Source organism: Ixodes scapularis, unplaced genomic scaffold, assembly GCF_016920785.2.
Source record: "Ixodes scapularis isolate PalLabHiFi unplaced genomic scaffold, ASM1692078v2 PGA_scaffold0__279_contigs__length_252992795, whole genome shotgun sequence".
In the NCBI taxonomy this organism is placed as follows: Eukaryota; Metazoa; Arthropoda; class Arachnida; order Ixodida; family Ixodidae; genus Ixodes; species Ixodes scapularis.
Window position 1 is genome coordinate 171941715 of NW_024609835.1, and position 20872 is coordinate 171962586.

At 49.7% G+C, this 20872-nt stretch overlaps 1 pseudogene; it reads left to right on the forward strand.

The window, feature by feature from the left end:
* Positions 1–4675: 4675 nt before the first annotated feature.
* On the forward strand, positions 4676–7645 carry LOC120850558 (annotated as a pseudogene).
* Positions 7646–20872: the final 13227 nt, after the last annotated feature.

A 20872-nucleotide genomic window follows, 5' to 3' on the forward strand; every position in this document is an offset into this window, starting at 1 on the left:
TGCCACCTCGTTTGCCTTGGAAGCAGCAATGGCGGTACTTCGGGAAGCATCTTCTAAACCATGAATGATGTTGTGCATTGAAGTCATCTTGACTGCCAATTGCTCGTTCACCCTAAGCAGAGCCTCCCGCTCCTTGTGGAAGTAGTCGATCTGTTGGCACGAGTCTCGCAGCAGCGTCTCCAGCAATGCCTTCTCGGCGAGGGTGACAGCTGGGTCGCCCACCAAGCCTCGAGCTTCCGCTTCACGCACGCCACAAAATTAGTTTCTTCTGTAAATCCAAGAGCTTGCTCATTGCGAGTATCGACACCTGCTACAGGTTCCAGTGCTGGACACTTCAGAAGCAAATGTTGTAAAGTTTCGTCCGCATCACCAGATGCACTGCTCAGCACGTCCGCTACGTCGGTGTCATATCTTCTTCTATACAGACGGGTACGCAAGGCACCACCGCGGGCCTCGGCGAGGAGTCGACTTCCCAACGTATTTCCACACCAGTGGATAGGAGCGATGTCGGTCTTGCAAGACGCGTAGAGGTGTATACTTGAATTTTCTTGCATGTCTGCCCTCCAGCGGTTTGCCTCGACAGTCTTTATCTGCCCTCTAACCTTGGCTACCCAGTCTTTCTTTGTAGTGGCTCGTCGGTCATTGAGAAGGCACCATACTTTGTTCCAAGTCGAATGACTCGACGCCTCCACGTTGTGTGAACGTTTTTTAGATGTAGGTATACAAAATTCTTCTTGCCCAGCAGTCTCCATTCATATGTCGAAGTCGGGCATAATATTCAAGTTTGCTGCTGGCTTCACGTGCCTCGAAAGAGGACCATCCGAGATCTCCTTGAACAAGTTGATTGGCAACCCTGCTGTGGCATCCTAGTGCCTGGTGTCCAATCTCTCTTTGTCGTCTTTCAATGTATTCCCGGATCTCGCTGCGTGTACACGTAACACTATTGGCGAAAGTCAATCCTTGTACAGCGACCGCTTTCCAAAGTTCTCGAGTTACTAGATACCGGTCAAAGCTCCAAAGACTTTTTCGACGCAGCATGTTTCGATTTATTACAGCCGATACATTGAGATTTTCATTGTGTTCTGTTAGATAATTTTCGGAACAGGTCAGTGTAACACCAAGGTATCTGTATCGGGTACTAAGAGGAAGTGCCTTATCCTGAATGGTAAGGGATTCAAGGCCCCCGCCCTGCCCGGAAAACAGCACCACGGCTGACTTACTGGCATTGAAATGCAGAAAAAGCTGAGCCGCTTCTGCTTCGCAAGTGGTCAGCAGTACCTTCGAGTCTGCCACGTTGTCGGCCATCAGCACAAGATCGTCGGCAAAAGCAAGACCAGGGAGCCGCCATTTAACCATGTCCCCGTGCTGCATCTGTTGTAGAGTGAAACCGACTCCTGTTTTTTTCCAGTGCCTTCTCTATGCCGGACGTATATGGCATATACAGAACGGGCGATAACGGGCAGCCCTGACGTAGTCCCCTGTGCACCGGAACATCCCCAGATGTGGTCCCGTTGAATGTTGCCATTACGTGGTTTCCATCGTAGAGACGCTGGATAAGTCTCACCCAGGGTTCTGGCATATCGAGTTGTTGTAGCGTCCTGATTAGCAACGTATGTGGTACACAGTCGTAGGCTTTGGCTATGTCCAGAAAGCAACATATAAGATTTCGCTTTTCCGCCCGAGTGATTTCTATGCATTGAGTTAGAGTGAACAAGTTTTCCTCTAGTCAGCGATCCCTACGAAAACAGTTTTGTGGTTTCGTAAGAACCCCAGCGCCTTCCGCCCAAGACGAGATTCGCCAATTGATAATTGTCGCAAACACCCTGTATGCCACAGCCGTGACAGTAAGTGGGCGGTAGTCACACAAATGTTGCTTGTTGCCACCCTTCTTGAAAATGAACGTGACTCGACCGCGCCTCCAGTCACTTGGTATTCGCTCTTCGTCGCGAATTATTCGAGTAAACAGGTGTGCTAAATGTTCTCGTGAATCTGGTTTCAAGTTCTTCAACACCTTTCCTGATATTCCGTCTAATCCCTGAGAATTATTCCCGCTTAACCGCGTGAGTGCGCGATCGACTTGCACCCGTCCCGCTAGGGTTGTAATATCATCAGTAGATGTCGATAGTGTGAGGCTTTCGGCGAGCAGACTCCGATTGCTCCTTTTTTCTGGCGAGCTTGCGACATACGTAGCACCAAAAAGGATTACAAGTTGTTTCTCAAGCAATTCCGGGGGAAGACGATGAAGTTGGTAGAGTGTAGACGTGTTCCAATCGCACTCCCAAGTCTTGTTCAATTTTCACGATTTTCCAGGGGGTGATCCCCCCAAAGCTGATCCACAGAGCCCGGGGACCAAAGCAAAACCGGACACGACAGGATTTTTGGCAAGTGGACAACCCTTCGAGGAACCATGGCCGAAAATCTGACCCAGGCGAGCGATGCCTCGCCGTCGACAATGCAAGGCATACCGACGGTGGCGGCGACGGACAAGTCGGCTACTAGCCAGCTCTTCAATTTCGGCAGTGCTCCTCAGGTGCCGACAACGCCTACCACAAGTTCCCGGGGCACCAAAGGAACCAGCCGGGCCCTTGAGAAGAGCAAGCCTGACCTGAAATCTGCCGACACCGATCGGCGCCATCTAGACCTAACCGCCGCCACAACGGCGACTCCACTGCCCGAGGACGAGAAGATGGACGACGAGGGGCTTCAATCTACCTCGGACCTTATTAACGCAAGTGAACATTTGTTTGGACCCACTCTCCCTTCCAAACGGGAGAAATTTGGGGGACCTTCGGAAACTGAAACCGTTAGCCACTCCGGAACGGTGGGGCCTCACAAGGCGGCTCCCACCCCACCAGAGGTGGCAAGGATGAGTCACCTGCAGGCGGAATGGAGCGCGCGTGACCCGTCGAGCGATCGCGACAATGATCAAGGCACATGGTCGGCCGTTGTCTCTCGAGGAGCACGGAGGAAGGCCATCGCACCAGCACCACTCGCTAAACAGGCAGGAAAAGCAAATATTAAAATAACGACTGTGATCCTAAGACCTCGGGAGCGCATTAAAGTCTCGGATATCTCACCGAGAGAACTGAAATCCGGGATTACCAAGACAACTGGCGACTTCACATACGAGAGAGGATATCAAATCCGGGTACAAAACTTTTCTGCCACCGTGGCCGTGGATATTTGGCAACCGCACCTAGTGGACCATTTCCTCGACCTAACGTCCATTAACACGCCGACCAAGGACATTCCGATCCAGGCGTTCCACGCTGTGGGCGGAGATCAAGTGCGGGTGTGATATATGGCATTGATCCGAACGAAGCCCCCTAACAATTGCTCCCGAACCTTGCCAGCACCACACACTGGATCCTAGCGGCGAGGCCCATGGGTAAGAACAGTAAGACGGCCCTGGTAACCTTTGAGGGCAATAGAATTCCACGTCGCGTCTGGTACCACAACATTTGTGAGGCGGGTCTTCCCGTACCGGCCCAAAGCGGTCGTATGTACCCACTGTCATAGGATCGGCCACAAATCTGACATCTGCCCCAACGCACAAGAGCAGCGATGCCCGGATCGCGGGCGCGAACATATACTTACCGACGGTGGTTGTGAAGAGACTACCCCACAATGCCAAAACTGCGGGAAAGCTCACCTGGCCACCGATTCCTCCTGTCAAAAATGGAAAGATTCAAACAAGCAACTTCGAATCAAGGCTAAGCCAAAGCGCAAGTCCACGAATACCAAGGCACCAGCAGGGCAGACGAGACAATCGCAGACCACCCCGACGCCGAAGGAGAATACTGCGGAACAAAGTTGGCCCAAATCAACAACCAAGAGGAAGGCGACAAACTTGGGCCCTCCGCCACCACCTCTAACGGACGAAGAGTTCCCAGCGCTGCCACAGCACGTAGGAAGCGGAAGTGAATCGAAATCAAGCAAAGGCCAGGGGGATCATCGGGTAGACCAACTGGCCGACGGGATGAGGAAGGCCCTTAAGGCACCAAGAAAGCAGATGCCACTTCAGCATCAAGATAAGCCGGCACCAGGGCGACAACCGGGCCGAACCACACCCACCGATCAACAACAGGAGCGACAGCAGAGCCCAGCCAAACAGATCACTAAGAACCGAAACAAAGCCGTTGCATTCACCTCGCAATCAAGCCAGGCAGATATCAGACCTAACTTCACCCTGGACGACATCAGGGATATCATACGACAGGAGATCAAAGAAATTCTTCGGAAAGAACTCCCGAACATGATCAACCCTATTGTACAGGAGGTTGTCCATGCCTTACTGAAAAGGCAGACGACTAGCCTGGCAACAACCAACATTAATCCACCAAGCAATACTAATCAACATGGGCACAGCTAAGCCCAAGATGGGGATCCGGGGCCCCGCTCCACGGCCCCCTTGTATTGTACAGTGGAACTGCCATGGACTCGCTGGCAAAGTGAGTGAGTTAAACAAAATACTCCTAACTATGGAAAAACCAGCGGCATTGTTACTGCAGGAAGTGGGGGGATATACAGGACTATCACGGGGTATAAAGCATATACGACACCGACCATTAAGCATGCTGTGCGAAGGAAAGTTAATCGTTTAGCGGGCACTTCGGTGGCCAAAGGTCAGGCGGCAGTACTCGTGGACTCTAACTTACCACAGGCGGAGATAGACATGTCTCACTGGTGTAACAATTATCATGAAATAGTTGCAGTACTGATAACGATCGGTACACGAAGACTGGTGGTAGCATCCGTGAATGAGCGTCCAGGCTACCAGGTGCGAGGCAATGTAGCAGCATGGGTACCATACCTCAAACTTGCGGCGGGATCAATTCCCATCATAATCGGAGGAGATTTTAACGCTCCACACACGATGTGGGGTTACGATCGACACACTCCGAAAGGTGATGAGATAGCTGCTGCGATGAAATTGAACGGCTTTCGTCTCGCGAACGATATCAACATGCCCACGCGCATTGGCATGCATGCGCGGCAAAGAGACACTACACCGGATTTGACTTGGACTACCCGAAATGTGGACCTCCAATGCCAGCTTGGTAACGACTGTATGGGCAGTGACCACCTCCTGATAACTCTCAGGCTCACGCAATTCGTGGGAGTACGCAAGCGTGTGTACAAAAGAGTAAAATGGGATGATTTCAGGAGGGCCCTCCATGAAAGCACACTGGAAGACGGGGGACTCATCGAGAGGTTTCAAGCAGCTCTTAGGGGTGCAACCCAGGTCAAGGAAGGGGACCCGAACCCGGATTCCCACCTTCTTAACTTATGGGCCTCCAGAGTCGATGCCTTGGAGAAGTACAAGAAAGGAGGAAAGACCCCAACGCTGCGAGCCAAGCTCAATCGGGCATCGGCAAAAGCAAAACTTTACACGAATACCCTAGCAAGGCAGGAGTGGCAGGACTATACAAGCTCCTTCGACGGCAAGACTGGAGTGGACAAGGTATGGCGAACTTTTCAAGCCATGCAGGGCAGAAAGAAGACACGGACGGCGGCGCAGAACATCGCGCTGACGCTACAGGTGTCCGAAGACAAGGTGGCAGCCGACGCCGGAGACCTCTTCTTCCCGCCCCCAGCGAACCCAACACCCGCCGAGTGCTACGAGATTCTAGATTACGATCCTGCGGACCCAGCTAGTGCTCAATTTACGATGGGGGAGTTGATCTCAGCACTTAGCAAATGCAAGACCCGAAGTGCTCCCGGCCCAGACGGCATTACATATTCGTTACTGAGGAACCTTCCCGACAAGCACACAGCAGAACTTCTAGACTGGATAAATCAAATCTGGAGTACGGGTCAGATCCCAGAAGACTGGAAAACATCATGGGTGATCCCCATTCCCAAACCAGGCAAACCCATGACGACCCTCGCTAACATGCGGCCTCTTTCGCTTACGTCACACGTCTGCAACCTGACGGAACGAATGACACTGCACAGAATCCAAACCACTCTCGAGAATAACGGGACCTTTCACTACACACAGACGGGATTCCGGCGGCACCTCGGTACCCAGGACAGCCTCTTGATGCTCTACAACGACGTGCTGGAGACACCTTCACGAGTCGATCCACGAGTCATCGTCGCTGTGGACGTAAAAAAGGCGTTCGACTCTGCGTCGCACAAATCTATCATCAAAAGTGCAGCGTCTCATGGCATTTGGGGTGCACCGCTGAACTTCATCAAATCTTTCCTCCGAGAAAGGAAATTCACCGTCAAAGTCGGGAAGACCGAACGCCCGAAGTCGCCATGTGGCGTTGGGGTCCCGCAAGGGGCAGTGCTTTCCCCAACACTGTTCAATCTCGTCATGGCTGACTTACTGCGCCACCTAGCTGAGATCGAAGGTCTAGGCTTTACCATCTATGCAGATGATATTACCATCTGGACAAAAGGTGGAGCGGTAGGAAGGCAAGAGGAGGTACTACAAAAAGCTCTTGATACCATCACCAACTACCTCGACTCCGTGGGGATGGCTGCGGCGACCGAAAAAAACACAATATATTGTTGTAGGGAACTAGCGGATCCAGGCTCAGTCAGAGACCCAGAACATCCGACTGACGATGAAGGGTTAGGAAATCCAGAAGGTCAAGGACATTCGTATTCTGGGCTTGTTCATTGATGAAAACGGAAAGGCGTCGACTTGGATGAAAAGGACTGTCCAAACCTGGAAAAACACACTCCACCTCATTCGCCGGGTAGCCATCAAGAGATGGGGAGCCACAGAGGGAGTGACACGTGCCCTAACTCTGGCACTCCTTGCCTCAAAGGTGCTATACGCCTATAACTACAACCGACTTACGCAGACTCAAGAACTCCGGCTAGAGCGACTCAACCGAGAAGCAATGCACGTAGTCAGTGGGCTTCCGAAATTTACAAAAATTGAATACTTACATATTCACTCCAGACTTAACACCCTTAAAGAACGAGCGGAAATGCTGAAGACGACCCAACTCGATCGTCTTAGATCCACGGAACCGGGAAGGGCTATCCTCCGCCGCGTCGGCTACGACACGGACAGCCTCCCTCAGATTCCGCTTCTCAGCCTATAAGAAACAACAATCCAGCTCACCACCCTCGCCCCGCTGCCCCGGAACATGGGCAAGGATTACGAAGCACGGCGACAACATCGGGCTACGGAACATGAAGTCTTTGTCAAAGACTATACAGTCGACACGACTAACTTGTTCGTCTACACGGACGCAGCAATTGTCAAAGACGACAAAGCGAGCATTGGAATACATATATTAAATACCATGACCACATCAAGCCGCCGAATCAATAAAGAACGGAGTACGAAGGAAGCGGAACTACAGGCAATCCTTGAGGGTGCACGTGAGGCCGTGCGTCAACAGAATGCAAACTCGAATCCGTTCGATTTTATATGGGTCTCCACCGATTCCAGAGACGCCTACGCTGAGTGACAGGACGTCAGCTCATACAAGACGACGGTCCGCCAGCTGAGGACATTCGCTCAGCTCCTTGCACTCGATGGGCGAACACTTCAGGTTGGGTGGGTGCCGGGTCATTCCGGCATCCACGGAAACGAAGAGGCCCACAACGCGGCCAAAGCAGCGCTAGAATCTGCGCCGGTGCTTCCAAATCAGGACCAACAGGGTGTCAGTCGTGAAGGAGAAAATAATGCCCTACCCTTCAACCCAGACGCATTTCTGTCCCTGAAAAGGAAGCATCGAAGGGAAACCCTCGCTGCCTAAATACCACCAGACCCTTAAGGAACCCTACCGACACGCTTCAGTCGGGCCGATAGGGTAATCCTGCGGTGTATTAGAACCCGCACCGCCATGACTCCGGCTCTTCGGTATAAGTTTGGCCTCACAAGACGACGAGGACACCCAGACGACCCGCCACCCGTTGTCACAGGGGAGTGCGACCGGTGTAAGTCCGGACAGCAAGCTACGCTGGGGGGGGGGGGGGGGGGCACCTTGTCTGGGGATGCACAGCGACAGAGCATATTCGCCGAAGTGTCATCCGCGGACTACCACGTCAGCTTCGTCCTACAAACTTTCAAGAATGGACGAGTCCCGACGGCGAACAAGCAGACAGAGAGGCAGTGCTTCAGTCCTTCCTGAAATTCATTCGGGAGGCAGGCATTCGCCATCTATTTTAACATATTTTCATCCGACATCATCCCCATCCCTCATCTCCTCCCACAAATGATCTGAGATCAAGGTGGTGAGGGCATCAATAAAAACAAAACGTGAACACAAAAAAAAAAAACAACAACTCAAGCAATTCCCCAATATGCTTAACTGGATATCCACTGTCGTAATCCAGCAGTTCTGGAGCTTTGTCCTTGCCGTCTACTGTAATTTTAGAGGCACTGGCGCGAACACAAATGTTTTTTGTTTTTTTTTTAAGAATTAGTAGATTATGTAAAACGTCGTTGAACCCAAAAGTGTCAGAACAGCCGTTTTCACTCGATTTGACGATTTAAATATATATATATATATAGTCCGGCCGAAACGTTGAAGATTAAATCGTCTGCTGTTGCTGTTTTCACTAAGGGTTCTTTTCTTCTTCTATACCCACGCCTTCGGCCCCCCGCCACCATGCCCGTTATATATATATATATATATATATATATATATATATATATATACTAAATACGAAGAAATATGACCTGCGCCAATGCACCAGCTGAGTATAAACGAACTCATCTCTGTTACGTCACGGCGTGGTGCTGGCGCGTCGGGCGCACTTCCGGTCTGGGGCTGTGGGCGGAAGCCGCCATGGGGCACGGGCATTCTTGTGTTATTTCGAAAGAAACCAGACCAAAACCTGCCTTCTCGTCAAAACGCCGTGACTGGGGCTTTACCAAAAGTGTCGGGAAAGGTTTGAAGGTCAGTTTTCATGCGTTTTCTGCCTGCTCTGTTCGTCCGAGAACGCGAGCAGGGGCCGTTAAAAAGGAAAAACAGACGCCGTCAAACCACGACTGCTTGGGCGGAAAGCACGTTGAATTGAACTCACGAATACTTCTGGTCGTCAGATTTATTTGTTTTGTTCCAACGTGAACGCGGGAAGACCGTCAAGTTGCAGGGACCACCTGCAGACTACGTTCAGTGCGTCATCACGTTCAATCGGCCGCCTCATCGTTCGAGCTGTCGTCTACTTTCCCAAACGCTTCTGCTTGTCGTCTGCTCGTTCAAACAACAACGGCCCGTAGACCAAATGTTGACTCGGTAATTGCGATAAGAAGTGCAGACCTAAAAATACGTTTAAGTTCGAAGGCTGCTTCGGGTAAGTAGGCTGGGTGCAAACAGTATATATAAGATGTTGATAATAATGATAAATAATAATAATAATATTAATAATAATAATGTTTTTTATTCCTTTGAATTTTTAGTTTTTTTTTTATAATATTTGTTACCAGTGGCCATCACCGACTTGTTATTCCTGATTCATTCGGTCCGATTCTGCTTGCGATTTTCAGTATCGATGTCGACACCTCGGCTACGGTTCAGGCTTTTGCAGCCCGAGCAACGTCATGGCTGAAAATAGCGAGCGGAACCTCACCACGTGAATGAGGCTTTAGCGTCCATTCTGCGGCGTCTACGCGGAATGAATCACCGCATATTACATTATTCATGCGAAGTTTTGCGGTGTAACGATCCTCGTTAATTTTGCTGAGGCCGCTCAAGTAGTCAGACATTGTCAGGAAGACGTAAAATCAACAATTCCAACGCAAAAACGAGCGCGGGGACTCGCACCGACGCCGACGACATCTCATTCTAATAATTTGTTTATGGGCGACGGCGAGCTTCTTGCCCACACCCGCATCACGCATGCCCCGCAGGGGGCACCTGTGAAAGGAAGTGTTTGGAGAGTGGCGTCTCCAAATACGCCGAGCCATGCGGGTTCGCCCGCCCACGTCTGGCTGAGCGTGGCCTTCCCGTGTCCGGGGAAAAGGACATCCTGGTGGTTGAGCCGAGCTCGGGGTAGGGTTGGACCCTTCGTGGCCCCCCGGGCGAGGGAATACACCACTTCGGCCCCTGCTTCTCGTAGACGGGAGTCCTGGTAAGCCCCGGCCAGGATGATTCAGTCTAGTCGCCTGTACTTCTACTATCCCCTCCGATCTTCCACTCCCACCTTTACTTATACTTCTCCTCTCTCTTTTCTCTCCATTCCCCTTTCACCGTCTTGGCGGCAAGGGCCAACCTTGAGCGGAGAAGGACGCTAGTCTAAACCCATTCTTGGGTATACCATCTGGGTAGGTGCTACTGGAGTAACGTGCACAGCAAAGCCATTTTTGCTATGTACCGTTACCCTGTCCCATGTTGGGCTCCATGGTGGGCGGTACACCGCAGACGTCGAAACTCTCCCATTTTTATATGGCTTCCAAAGCTAAACTTCCTTCTGATCGATCTCTGAAAAGAGTTTACACTGAAGCCACCGTTCCTATAAAGACTACTGATAACAGTCAAGCCTCCCCAAAGTTTCTAGTAATGCCCTGCGAATACGAACTACCACTTGGAAAGCTCTCCCCATTCCTTGTGGCAAAACCCTGGAATCATGTGTTGGACAATCTTACAAAGCAAAGAAGCTTCACTCTGGAGATCTTCTTGTCGAGGTTGAAACTGAGCAACAAAGTAAAGCGCTCCTTGGACTTACTAGTATAGCCGATCACAAAGTCACAGTAACGTCACACCGATCTCTCAACACCATTCGGGGCGTGATCTCCGAATATGATCTGTTGGAAAGTACTGAGGATGAGATCCTTGAAGGACTCAGCAATCAGGGTGTGATTGCAGTGAGGCGTATTACCTTTCGTCGAGATGACCAAGAGAAGCCTTCCAAGCACCTTGTGCTTACAATTAACTCCACGACCCTCCCCCAGGCGGTCAAGGCTGGCTATCTCAACTGCAAGGTTCCACCGTTTATCCCCAATCCGAGACGTTACTTTAGCTGCCAGCGTTTCGGACATGGGGCAGCCACTTGCAGGGGACGGACATCCTGCGGAAAATGTTCAAGCAATGATCACCCTACTGACAACTGTACAAGGCATTTCTCCAATCCGTGAACTGTTCACGTGCTCAACCTACATACTCCCGCTCATGCCCAAAGTTTAAAGAAGAAAAAAAATACTAACACTGAAAACCAAAGAAAATCTGACCTACTTTGAAGCCCGAAAACGCCTCTCATTCCTACAGAGAGGCACCTACGCCGCTGCGGTCAGCAAGGGGGCTGCACCGACAACGGCTACCGTGGGGACACAGGTCTGCCTTTTAGACCTCTCTGCCCTGCGCAAACCTCAAGCCCCCAAAATCTCACCTGGAATCGCTCAAGAACAGAGGGATTCAACTCAAACCGCATCCTCAAAGGCGACGGCCCCGCGCCGTATGGCCGCACGTCCTCGTGAGAAAACTGTGACGACAGAGTCACAGTGCCTTGAGGGGCGCCCTTCATGTTCCTCGCATCGCGAGGTTGAGGCAATGGATGTCTCCAGCAGTCCGCCGGAGCCTCTACCTGCCCTGAACGGTGGTAAAATCTCGTCAAAAATTGAGGACCTAAAGAAAAAGACTAAAGCGACAGGTCCAGAAGCTGGCACATAGCAAGTGCTTAGTCGTGGATGCTGTTTCAACTCCCAAAAATTTTCATTAACACTTTATACACTTCACAGCATCACTGTTCTTTGTCGCTCACCTACATTACCTCACTCACTCTTAGGGATCAGTTGGGACAGAGGAATAATGGTGACTCCCTCGCCAGTGGCGTTGACCCAAAGTCTCGACGCCTTTGGAGGTCAGAGGGGGCAGCTCCACAAGGATCAGCCAGAGGACTATTGGCGACTCCCTCGCCTGGGGCACTACCTCTATTTGTTTTTCCCCGAAGGTTTGGTCGGAACTGCCCTCCTGTTGACATCCACACCCATTCATGTCCTCTTTCGTTTTTTATTAAATTGGTTTGAAAGCGCAGCTCTTAGGGGCCCGTTTCCGGCGTAAGCGCCGTCGGCGTCGCCGTCGCCGTCGGCGTACCCGCGAGGTCACGTGACCCGCCCGAGGTCACGTGACCCACCCAGGTCACGTGACACCCTTAGGTCACGTGACCCTCCGAGGTCACGTGACCCCCAGAAGTCACGTGACACTCTGAGGTCACGTGACCCCTGAAGTCACGTGACCCCCTAAGGTCATGTGACACCTTCAGGTCACGTGACCCCCGAGGTCACGTGACCCCCAAAGGTCACGTGAGCCCCTGAGGTCACGTGACCCCATGAGGTCACGTGACCCCCTTGAGGTCACGTAACCTCAAGGAGTCACCTATCCCTCAGTACGCTTCCATCTTCCTCCTCAAGAGCTGCGCTCTAACCGGCGTTACAGGGAATTGTAAACGGCTTTCATTTTTTAGATGTTTTCTTAGAACCCAAGTTTGTGAGTGGTGTATTACAGCTTTAGCTGCTTATGCGCTACGGCTACGAACTCAGGTCCTGAGTTTCAAACTTGTAACCGACAATGAGTCTTATTCAATGGAACTGCCGAGGTCTCCTACATAATTATGACGATGTTTACTCCCTTTTGGAGGAATATCGTCCACTGGCAGTGTGTCTCCAGGAAACACACCTGAAGGGGAGTCAGTCAAGAGTCTTCAGGCACTTTCATTTTTTCCGCAAGGATAGAGATCACTCGTCTTACTCTTCTGGCGGTGTGGCCATAGTAGTGCAAAAATCAGCTGCAAGTGTTAAGGTTCCCGTGCAGACCGCCTTGGAAGCAGTGGCAGTTCGCATTCTGTCAGACCGCCTGATAATCCTTTGTTCACTTTACCTTCCTCCAAACTTCCATTTAAGGTGTGAAGACCTTGAGTCGCTCATCGCTCAACTCCCCCATCCATTCATTATTCTTGGCGATTTTAATGCACACAATCCTTTATGGGGCAGTACTAGACGCGATACTCGTGGAGAAATTGTCGACCGGTTTATTTTGTCTACAAAGTTGTGTCTGTTTAACGAAAAGGAACCTACATATTTTAGTGCACCGACAAACTCATTTACATCAATTGACCTCTCTATAAGTGAACCTATTTTATTTTCACTCTTTTCATGGCAGGTTACAAATAATCCTTTGGGTAGTGACCACCTGCCGATTGTTTTAGGACGAAATAACCCAGGTGTTACCCTCCCCAGCCGAACTCCCCGCTTGAAATGTGAGAAGGCAAACTGGTCAGAATTCAGCGAATTCTCACAGCTCGCATGCACATCCCTTGACAAGCTTTCAATTAATGAAGTGATGGAATACCTAACGAATTTTATCCTTCCGACAGCCATAATGGCAATCCCCATGACCTCGGGACGCCTCCCGCGCCGTCCCAAGCCTTGGTGGAATGAAGAATGCTCAGAATCACGAAAAAAACAAAACAAGGCATAGAGCATATTTCGACGGTATCCGACATCAAGCAATCGTTTTCACTTTAAGAAAATGAAGGCCCGTGCACGGTACATTCGCCGGCAGTCGAAAAGGGCAAGATTCCAAGGGTATGCGACATCAATAAATAGCCACACATCCCCGAAAGAAGTCTGGGACCGAATTAACCAAATCAATAAATCTTATATTGCTTTCGCCATCCCCCTGTTATCCTGCAACGGAACCTGTCCAGAAAGTCTGGAGGAACAAGCCGATATTCTCGGGAAACATTTCGAATTTGTTTCAAGTTCCAGGCACTATTCACCATCATTTCTTCGGCTAAAACAACAGAAAGAAGCCAGGACCATAAAGGCACCTGGTGGTGCACGGGAGCCGTATAATAGATTCTTCACTCTTATTGAACTAAAGATGGTCCTTCATAGCGTCAAACCCTCGGCAACTGGCCCTGACGGTATCCACTACTTCATGTTGAATCATCTCCACCCGTCTACACTTGATCTGGTTTTATACCTTTTCAACGGGATATGGGAGGAGAGACGTTTTCCATCAGCTAGGAGAAAGGCTACAATTATCCCTCTACCTAAACCTGGAAAAAACTCGAATGCTGCGACTAGTTATAGACCAATCGCATTAACGAGCTGCTTGTGTAAAACCCTCGAAAAAATGATTAATAGACGACTGATGCAGCACCTGGAAAAACATTGCATCCTGGATAAATACCAGTGCGGATTCCGCTCGTCCCGCTCGACGCAGGATCAATTGGTTCGATTGGAGACAACTGTTCGAGAGGCCTTTGTGAATAGACAGTGCTGCCTCTCTGTGTTTTTCGATCTCGAAAAAGCATACGATACTGCCTGGCGGTATGGAATTTTGAGGGACTTGATTGACATTGGTATCCAGGGCCGCATGTTCCATGCCATTGAGAGCTATTTAGGTAGACGCACCTTCCGAGTAAGGCTGGGGTCTGTACACTCACGATGGTTTGTACAGGAAAACGGTGTTCCACAGGGCGGTGTCCTAAGTGTTACTCTGTTTGCTATAAAAATCAATTCTATAGCGCGTGTCATACCACCATCAGTCCACTATTCGCTATGTGCAGATGACCTCCAGATCGCTGTTTCCTCATGTAACCTTGCAATCTCTGAACGGCGTGTTCAACTGACTATTAATAATGTGACAAGGTGGGCTGACAATAACGGATTTAAGTTCTCCACGGAGAAGTCTGCTTTTGTTTGTTTTTCACGAAAACATGGTGTGATGCCGACGCCTTCGTTGGCCATATACAGTGCACCAGTTCAGATAAAAACGGAGTATAAGTTTCTAGGGCTTACATTCGGCTCCAAGCTTTCTTTCAGCCAGCATTTCAAAACTCTAATACAAAAATGCCATAAATCCCTCAATATTCTGAGAGTCCTCTCTCACATGACTTGGGGCTCCGATCAACTGTGCCTTCTAAGAATCTATAGGTCGATTGTGCGGTCACGCCTAGATTATGAATGTTTGGTGTATGGATCAGATCAGCGAGTGCATCAACAGTGGAAATGTTGGATCCGATCCATCATGCAGGGATCAGACTTGCCACTGGTGCGTTTCGTACATCCCCTGTGCTGAGCCTCTATGCTGAAGCTAATGAAATGTCTCTAGAGAAAAGGCGAGATGTCCTAGGTCTCATGTATTCGCTTAGGATACGGTCTGTAGTACAACATCCGTGTCGGGAACTCGTCGAGGGAACACGTTTTGAACGAACCTTCGAAAGCAAGCCCGCTGTTAAGCCTCCCTTTTCATTGCGGAATAAGACTGCGGCCGTATCGGCTAGCCTTCAGACAAACCCACCTGTTGCTCAGCTTTTGGGAACAGTGGCACCATGGGAACATGGTCTGCTCATCACAGACTCGTCACTTACTGAGTACACTAAGAAAAATACCCCACCAGAAGTCTTAAAACAGGAATTCTTTGAGCTACAAAATACATGTAAAGACTACACCAGCTTTTATACTGACGGCACAAAAACCGATTCCTGTGTCGGCTCTTCCGTGATTGGACCATCACTTAAATGTGTGCGGAGGTTTAATTCCAGTGAAAAGTATCTTGACTGCCGAGTTATACGGTTTACTATTGGCGACAGACTATATTATCAAAAATAGGCATCCACACTCTTTAGTTTACACTGATTCACTAAGTGCTCTGAGAGCACTCAGATCCCTTGAGATAGCGAAAAACCCTTTAATAACTCAGCTACAACAAAAAGTGGTTGCTGCGGCTAAGGACAACAAATTGCCGATATCTTTTGCTGGGTGCCTAGTCACATGGGTATTCCCGGCAATGAAGCTGCTGATCGTGCCGCTTCCACATGTGCTACAAGGAAGGTTGATATTCACGACATACCCTACCAAGGCTACAAAGCGACCGTAAAGAAAAGTATCAATTGTAAATGGCAAGAGGAATGCTCCCGCGAAACCAACAACAAACTCCATGCGGTGAAGCCGATGCTACAGGAGAGGGCGGGTGCCCGTCATAGGGACCGTTTTTTCGAGGTAATCCTTTGTTGGTTAAGAATTGGCCACACACATCTAACACATGGGTATCTGCTTCGCCGAGAGGATCCACCTGCATGCGAACACTGCTCAGAACCATTAACTGTAGTTCATATCCTTCTTGAGTGTCCTGCATATCACAGATACCGCCAATTCTACTTTGCCCAGTTTTATTCAGCACAGATGCGTTTACACCTTAGTCTTTTGCTTGGAGATGAACTTTTTATAAATCATACAAATGTTTTTAAATTCCTAGAAAGCACTGGACTTTCACGTCGACTTTAAACTTGCTTTGCAATTTTTAAAATTTTCATGCTCATTATTTATATACAGATTCATGCACATCATTTTATTCTATCACTGGCCACTAGAGCCTCTTTCCTCTCTAGAAACCATTTATGAAATAGTCACAGACTTTGGCCCTCTATAGCCTTAGATGTTTTTGCGCCGATAAAACTCAATCACTCAACCCCCATCACGCATGCGCGGCGTCGGTGGCGTCCGCTAGGGGCGCTCCGGTTTGTTTGTGAACATGAGTTGGTGTATAATTCTCTTTATCGTAAAAGTTTCAAGGAAATAGAAAAAAGCGGTTCTCATGTAGGAATTTTCTGGAAACGTCAAAAATCTACATGTATTCTCTAGGGCGTTTAGAGGTACTATGCCCTCTTAAATGTTTTATCTACAGGGTGCGGCCGTAAAAACTTTCACATTTGGCACGCCTAGCAGAAAACGAATTTCAAACGTACATACCTGAAATTGGGCACACGAACGTCGTTTATTCCAAATTGTTTGCCTATTTTTTTTCAGACGTCAAGTCTGGTGTAGCGAATTATTAGAAAGATAGCAAAAATGGCAGACGTGCATTTCCTATGGCCTATACCCGCCCGTTCACCGTCTGCTATCGAATTCGCGACGCCGCTCCCAGATGGCGCACTGAACGCAAAAACGCGGGAAACGCCGCACGAAAGGCTGGTGTCGGGCGAGATAATCGTGATAAAAAGTGATTTTACCGAAATATGTGAACGATTATGCCCTTTTACTTGAAATTTAGAAACTGGCGGACGCATTCGTTTAATAAAAATATGTTCTAAAGCAGACGAACGTGTGTCTTCCTTTGTCGTCTGCTTATCTGTTGACGGGTTCGTTCCCGGTGAAAGCTCAACTTTGGAATCAAGAGTGCCGCTGCTGAGACATCTTGAATGTTCCTATTTATTGTTTTTGTTGCACTATCTTCTGCAGTTATTATCAAAATATTTTGATAATAACTGCAGCGGTGGCGCAATGCTCGGCAAGTGAGTGTGCCCAAGCTGTCGAGTGGTACGTGGAGCGGAACTCGGTGGGCCACAACAACACGAAAACTTCGCACTGCATTTCATAAACGCCCGCCTTCACGCCCGACTGTTTTGAGTTGGGCGGATCGTTTTGTCAGTGGAGAAGTGTCAGTGGAGAAGACTTTAAAAAGAAGAATCCAGTCAGTGAACGTGAGAGCCTGCTGAAAAATGAGGAGCTCATTGAAGCGGTGCTTGCTGTCTTCGAGAGCGACCCGCAATTGTGAACAAGACGAGCAGCTGTAAATTAAATTATCTCGTCGCATCATGGTGTCTTCTTGCTTGCATGACGAACTGTCAGAACTTGAATTGAAACAGGTAATTTCAACAATCGTTCATATATCTCGTTCAAATCACTTTTTATCGCGATTATCTCGCCCGACACCAGCCTTTCGTGCGGCGTTTCCCGCGTTTTTGCGTTCAGTGCGCCACCTGGGAGCGGCGTCGCGAACCAGATAGCAGACGGCGAACGGACCGGTATAGGCCATAGGAGATGCACGTCTGCCATTTTTGTTATCTTTCTAATAATTCGCTACTCCAGAGTTGACGTCTGAAAAAATAGGCAAAAAACTTTGGAATAAACGACGTTCGTGTGCCCAATTTCAGGTATGTATGTTTGAAATTCGATTTTTGCTAAGCGTGCCAAATGTGAAAGTTTTTACGGCCGCACCCTGCAGATATAAAGCACCGGTTTCATGTGGGCTTTGTGCATTCTTTGTTAAGAACCGGAAGTTATATTGGACGTCTACGACTGGAGCCCCGCCTGGTGGGGTTTGCCATAAAAGGGTCCATAACTTCGCAAAAAATTTAACGGGAACTTATGATGTACTATTTCGGATGCGTCAAACTATGTGTAGAACCAATGTTGGGGCAAATCAATGACTACCAAAATTTCACCGGAGCTTTTCTTTACGTGTACACCCGACATGACTACTTTGAGACACCGGAATTTATATTCATACTTCAGAAATATCCTGAATATAAAGACAAAAAGTTCATTTTTTTCACGAACGTTTACAGCCTACACACGAAATATCATTACACCCTTTAGGGCGTAAATGGCTCGTACTATAACTAACACCTCTCTAGTGTAGCAAAACTCCAAACGAGAAGTGCGTTATCCCCAACACCCTCATAAGAAGACATTATTCCGAACACCCTTAAAGTAGGGTGTGATACCGCATTACACGTTTTTATTAGAGAGTTATGACTGCGCAGTACAGCCTCTAAATGAGGTTTACCAACGCCAGAAAAAGAAGTAAAAACGACGCGCCCAATTAAGAAACCCATAAGATAGGGTGTAATCCCCCAAAAGACTGAACGAATAATAATAAAATGCCTGGTTCACTTTTCATTTTCGATCAAGATTCTACTAGGTTCTACTAAATTCTCTATAGACAATTGGAAGCCGGTATCTGGCCACAGCCATGTCTCTGCTTCTGCGGGCGAGTGCGTGCATTTACAGGCTTGCCAAAGGGCAAATCTGCGTTCATGCGCGGTTCATCAAGCTTGGCGAAAGCAAGGCTGGACGAAATAGTTCCCTTTTATCCTCGCAATTTCACCACGACCAAGATGCTTCTGAGTGACTGGCGGTCCGTACCAGTATACTTGGGACAGACTAGGACCAGTACGCCTCCGTAAGATTATGAACATTCCACAAACTGATATTGTTTCACCGCCCCTCTAAACTGTACAACCGATGGTGCTAGTTAAATCTCCAACTTCTCTTTTCGTGCAGCATTTATGCTTTCTAGCACTGGTGACGAAAGCAAAACAGCCAGGCTTGCAAAGACGGAACGACCGGGAGTTGTTGGAAACGCAGGCGGCAGTTCATGTTTGTAAATAGTAAAATGGCCTATTGAGACGGAACCAGAACTACTATCAGAAGCATGCTTGCAGAGTACTTACGAATAAGAGAGCGATCTCATGTAATCCGTGATAGATGCATAATCCGATTCGGGCAGCACAGAATAATTCGCAAACACAATGTCAAGGATGAAGGTGGTCGCTTACATTCAACGGAAGCCTCGTAGTAGCCGATGAGCAGCGCTTTGTCGAAACGCGTCCAACAAACACAGCGCAATAATTCCATAGACCCCAACGAAATAAACCGCTATTATGAAAAAGTCGCCTGCCCGAAAAACCACGGTCTTCGCGACCGTGGTTTTCGGGCAGGCGACCTGACGACCGTGGAGGTCGTCAGGCTGCTTGCACGAAAAACAAGAGAACGCGCATTTTGGAAACCGGACCTACGTGGCCCCCACAACTCACCATAACTTGGCGAACGGCGAAGGTTGTGACCCCAGTGAGCTCATCAGCGCGTCCGAGCAGAGCGAGTCGGGTGACAAATTTTCCTCGGAGCCTTTTTTGTCCTACAGAGAGCGGGCTTATGTTTCGCTCCACCCCTCTGATTCGCTAGAAGCGGCCTTCGCACTCACTCACAGCCACACGAACACACAAAAGAGGGTAGGGAGGCTTATCAGAAGACGAGGTCACTGGAGGTTGGACACAGCGGCTAATCTCCCTCTGCTGCTTTGTATGACCACCTGCGCTGCCCAGGGACTCGGGAGGGTCGCGAGAGAAGCGTGCCTGCTCTTGAGCCGACCGCGAGACCATAAAATAAATACAAAAACAAATCCGAACGCTGTCGAAGCACGGGTCAAAGCTAAGACGCTGAGAGCACGAAACAAGAGACGCGGTTTCACGCGTTCCAAAATATTACCCCCCCCCCCCCCCCAAAAAAAAAAGAAAGCGTGGGAAGGCTGTTTCTTTTTTTTTTTTTTCTTTTGTGTGTGTCGAAACGCAGAGATAAGAATCGCGTACCCTTATGGAACGCTTACACCTGAGAAGAAATCCACTGCCGCGGGAGCGCATCCGCTCCCGGCGGCGGCGGCGACGAGCGGGTTGCGTTTACATCTCTTTCCCTCGAACGGCGGCGGTGGCGCCGGCTGCGGCAGCTGTTCTCGTAACATACCGTCAAATATGTCGAGAAGGCGCGAGAGTTCCCATCTCGGCTGTCTCTCCCGCGCGTTGCTGCTCCCGGAAGAACGCGTACTCATGACGTAGTTAGCGTCGCGCTGCGCAAGAATGTCACTTCCTGTCAGCGAAACGCCTCGTTCGGCGGCTGAAATAGATCCCGGACCTAAACGGCTCGCCGCCGCGTTTTACGCCCAGCGTTTAACCCCAGCGGCAATAGCTGGCCGGATCCGCTGGCGGATCCGCAAGTGTAAACGTACCATTATGGTACGTTTACACCTGAAAAGAAATCCGCTGCCGCGGGAGCGGATCCGCTGCCGCGGGAGTGGATCCACTCCCGGCGGCGGCGGCGACGAGCAGGTTGTGTTTACGTCTATTTTCTTCGAGCAGTGGCGGCAGCGCCGGCTGCGGCAGCGGTTCCCGTAACGTCTCGTCAAATATGACGAGAAGGCGCGAGAGTTCCCGCCTCGGCTCTCTCTCCCGGGCGTTGCTACTCTCGGAAGAACGCGTACTCATGACGTAGGCAGCGTCGCAACGCGCAAGAATGTCACTTCCGGTCAGCGAAACGCTTCGTTCGGCGGCAGAAATAGGTCCTGGACCAAAACGGCTCGCCGCCGCGTTTTCCGCCCAGAGTTTCGCCCCAGCG